At 42.5% G+C, this 4,377-nt stretch overlaps 2 non-coding genes across 2 annotated transcripts; one reads left to right on the top strand and one right to left on the bottom strand.

Moving 5' to 3' along the window:
* Nucleotides 1–1,461: 1,461 nt before the first annotated feature.
* Trnay-gua lies at nucleotides 1,462–1,550 on the bottom strand. The gene is given in 2 exon segments: nucleotides 1,462–1,497; nucleotides 1,514–1,550. It is a non-coding gene; the product is annotated as a tRNA-Tyr (tRNA).
* A 753-nt stretch (nucleotides 1,551–2,303) lies between these two features.
* Nucleotides 2,304–2,375, top strand: Trnaw-cca. The gene has a single exon. It is a non-coding gene; the product is annotated as a tRNA-Trp (tRNA).
* The last annotated feature ends 2,002 nt before the right edge of the window (nucleotides 2,376–4,377 follow it).

The following is a 4,377-nucleotide window of genomic DNA, read 5'->3' as shown; positions in this document are numbered from 1 at the left end:
TTTACTTCGGATATTATTTGCATAAGCATTTTAGAGTCTGACCACGAAACTGTCAATATTGTCACCGTTGATTCGGGTAGCCCCGATTCGGTTCTCATGTATTTCTGGACCATTACAATTTCATTCCCTGTAAATAATTTACAAAAACAGGAAATGTTTGTAGGCGAATGTAATCGTATTAACGCTTGCAGATTGTAGTGTTATATTAACACTGCTAAAATATTTAGATATTACTTATTTTCGCTTTTTTATTTGCATGGCTAACAAAGGTCAACCCAATTTTACTTTACCGATCTGGCGTCTTCGAATATACGAACCAATTTAATATTATTTATTGAAAAAAATAAGAACATAGGACTTCATTACCCAAACTGTCAAGTTCTATAATTAATTTAACAAAATTCACAAAACGATAGTACAATACGTGACATTTAAAGAGCGATGCTTAAGCCTCCTCAAACATTGGGCAAGGAATGAACAAATGCGTTTGATTTTTAACGAGTCGTTAGGCTATATGGTCCAAGTCGCTCGCTCTCAGAACTAAATAATTAGAAAGTAATTGCATTACTTTTTTTTAAGAGTAAGAGAACTGTTAGTGTAATAAGCAGACATTTCCATTGAAACCCGAAGGAACGAAATGTGAAAAAACGATTGTTACCTTCATTTTTTTTAATGACAAATAGTATTAAATAATTATCCCGAGATAGCTAGCGCTGTTGAAGGGGCATTTTCATTTTGTCTACTTGGAAAAAAAGGTTGCGAGATCTTACTCTTATGTTTTCCCGAACAAACAAAAAATCTTAAAGATAGGAACGCGAAGATGGTGAAAGTGATCCCTATTCTTCCTGGCTGGCTGCCTCAGCTTGAACGTTTTACATAATGTTAAAATTGAATTCAAATTAACTGATAAACGTCATGAAAACAATTTACACAAATATAAGAACAAGACTATGGATACGAACAGGACACAAGTGCTTGTCTTGTTCGTAGTCTCGTCTTGTCCTTGTCTTTTGCGCTAATTGTTTTTACGTTGAATTCAAAATGTGATTCTTACGCTGAATACTTATGAGGGGTATTTCGGGTACTTCATATAAGTGTCAGGTGTTTCACTAACTCTATTTCAGCACTTGAATAAGAAAGAATTAAAAAAAAACCTAAACTAAATACTTATTATTATATTCTTATAAAATACAAGGAACTAGTTTATGGGAGTCCAGACGTATTCATTCACAGTGATATATGATCACAATTGAACAGCCCCGATAAACGACGACAGAGCAAAGGCGCAACAGCAGATCAATCGTAAATAAAAGAAGAACGAAAGAGAGGAAAATAGCATACCTGGATAGAGCGCCCGTGAACTTTATCGGGTTTGACGCACAGTGCCAGAGCTTCCATAGATTATCTCCAAAAGAAAACAATTCGTATGAGCACAGAAGTTACGCACACAAAAATAATCACTCCGTCGAGCCGGATTCGAACCAGCGACCTATGGATGTCCGTGTAATTTCCTCTACAGTCCACCGCTCTACCAACTGAGCTATCGACGGATGAAAGTTCTGGTTTCAAAACTGATAAATAACCTTTAGTGCAATTTTTTAAGCTTTTTGTACAAGTTTTGATGTTTTCTCCTTTGATGCTCTTTTCTTTTATCATACTTTTTAATATATTAGCACACTGGTGCTTTCTATACATTTTCAACGCTTTAACTGCCTAGTGCGGTGCATAATTCACCACTTTCAAAACCCTTGCTTGTAACAAGCAGGCCATTCCCATAAGTTTCAAGCCTGTCTCCGCGTCTGAAACGAGAGGCTGCTGCTTAGAGTTGTTACTAAAGATAATTCAGAACTGTATAGGAGAAATTAATTACTCAGTACCTACATAAAGGACAGACGCATATCAAACTCTCAAAAGCCGGACCCGCTTCCATCGAAAAAGTACCATATCATTCACATAGATGGCGCGACCATACCGCACTCCGCGACAAGTTCATTTGACCACTCCTTCGCTAGATGGCGATAGTAGTCCGCGTGTGGGAAACGAGACGTCGGCAAGCGTGGAGGCCTGCAAATCCAATGCTTGAGGTCGGTGCCGCGGGAAACGCCTGAAACTTAGAGAGCTCTACTGGAAAAGACACAAACAAATGTGCACTTTGTCATGTATGTTCATCCTCGCGTTCCCTATACCGCAATAATATCTTTGTTCCGGTCAACGTTTGGAAAACTGACATAATGGAAAGAAACCAGCATTCTTTAAATGTGTATCCCCTTTATAACATTACTTTAAACGACTCTCGACGTCCTGACTCGGTGGCGCAACGGTAGCGCGTCTGACTCCAGATCAGAAGGTTGCGTGTTCAAATCACGTCCGGGTCAGCTTTTTTTGTTCTTTTTTTAATACTAACTTTTAGTTTCGTTTGCTACGTTTTTTGTTTCTTTTCGCATGACGTCCGTTTTTTGCTGTTATCTGAGCATTTGATGCTGCCAAATAACTTTTTGACTTTCGCTTTCCACACAATGCAGGCGACACGCAACCTATTGGCTCCGGACTATCCGAGCGAAAAGTTCTCGGATCGTTCTTCGTTTGTATATATATTCAATAAATCCCGAATGTAATAAGCAAACCCAACTATACACTATTTTTTGCAGATGACTGTCCTATTTCCAACCGTATTGCTCCATAAGGATCAAAATCCTGAGAACTTGCTTCGCCAGAATATCAATCTGGTGGAATATTGTGTACTTGAAACTTAAGCGCAAATAAGACCCTATTTCTTAGCTGAAAGGGTGGTACCACCTGAAATATTTAACTCCTAAACCAGTAGCTCAATTGAAAAGGTCTATTCATCCCGTTGCCTATATGCACTGTATGATATTTCATCTCCGTAGAACAATTTTCTAATAAGCTAGACGGGGAGGTATACAGCTATTGATGCAAGTCGCCTCAGTTGGCAAGGAAATCTATCATATAATTTGGCTGCAAAATATACAGCATTTCTGAGCTTCAGCCGTAACTAGAACATATAGACCTGTACCTCTCCAGTTTTGAACAGCGCCCCTGGCGAGAAACAGCCAACGAACTTGAATAAACGTAGAGCGGTAAACCAGCGGCGAAAAATGGCACCCCTCGGTTGCCGCCATCTTGACCGTTTGCCACGTTAGTGATCACGTGACTCTAAGATGGCTGCGCCCAGAGGTGGGTCAGATCACGGTCAGCAGATGACAACGTTACTAAAACACTAACTTGGGGAACTCGCCGTTGAAACCTGGGCCGCTGACGTCCACCGAGACCGAGCTAAACACGTCAACAGCGGCACTCTTTATCATTTTTCTGTACTGTGGTCACCTTGAGCTTTCAGAAAGCCTGTTTAAGCGTAAAAGCAAACGGAAAAGACTCTTTTTGTATTAAATTTATTGGAGTTTAGTACAAAACGAAGGGCGCGTGATGTTTTTAGAAACTTTAGTTTGCAAGGTTTTGCCGCACAATTAATATTGTTTTTATACAACCATGCCTCAGCGGTGCTTTCAGGTAGCGCGTCCCGACCTAGGTGCATTTTAACTTCGGTTGTAAGACGCGGCGCGTCCGCTGGAGAGACGGGGGTGGCTCCCCTGTAACCTCTTCCGCTGTATTTGTAGCCAAAATAAACGTCACGTGCAGTTCCTCGAGTGACCGCTGCGGGAGAACTGGCGGCGTTGTGTTCGCCATTAGCTCGGTGCTCGAGGACAGATCAGGGACACTTTTTCAGAGCAGTCTCTATGACAGTTTCCCAACTGAGTGGTTCAGTAACGTTGGCAGTTGGGCACTCTGGGGTTGCGTTCCAATCTTACTCGAATGGATTAGAGTTATTCCGGCGGATCAAGTCACGTGACAAGACAGATACAGAAATGCTGGACGCAGGTAGGTTTTCGAACGCAACGGGTACAAGACCTTTACCCAAGAGTGAGATAAAGTAAATTTTCGCTCACGGCCACACGGCCGCCTGGATGGAGACCGAACCCAGCGAGCAGGTGCGAGCTGGCCCAGGCGCCAGCGCGGCTGGCGCGGCGGCGGCGGTGCGAGTAGTATTAAACCGCGATGATCGTGCTGCGGGGAGTGGTAAAGTTCCATGTGTGCCATGTTTGGCTAGGTAGGTGATGAACAAATAGTTCAGGGTACGCACATATCGCACAAGATATGGCCAGGTATGGGCACCGACGCGTGGATCCGATCCGAGAAGGAATGCGTGAGAGCTCTCACGCTTTCCTTCTCGGCTTCCACTTGCAGCTACTCTTTATACCCTGAGTACCTTTCTTTATGGGCCATGAACATTCCACCACGCACAAAGCCTACTTGTGGCCCCTTCCCGTCGGAAGTCCATGGGACCAATGACGTCGACAT

Source organism: Ixodes scapularis, unplaced genomic scaffold, assembly GCF_016920785.2.
Source record: "Ixodes scapularis isolate PalLabHiFi unplaced genomic scaffold, ASM1692078v2 PGA_scaffold2__306_contigs__length_199485367, whole genome shotgun sequence".
In the NCBI taxonomy this organism is placed as follows: Eukaryota; Metazoa; Arthropoda; class Arachnida; order Ixodida; family Ixodidae; genus Ixodes; species Ixodes scapularis.
The sequence above is the reverse complement of the archived record's forward strand: the minus strand, read 5'-3'. Positions and strand labels throughout refer to the sequence as shown.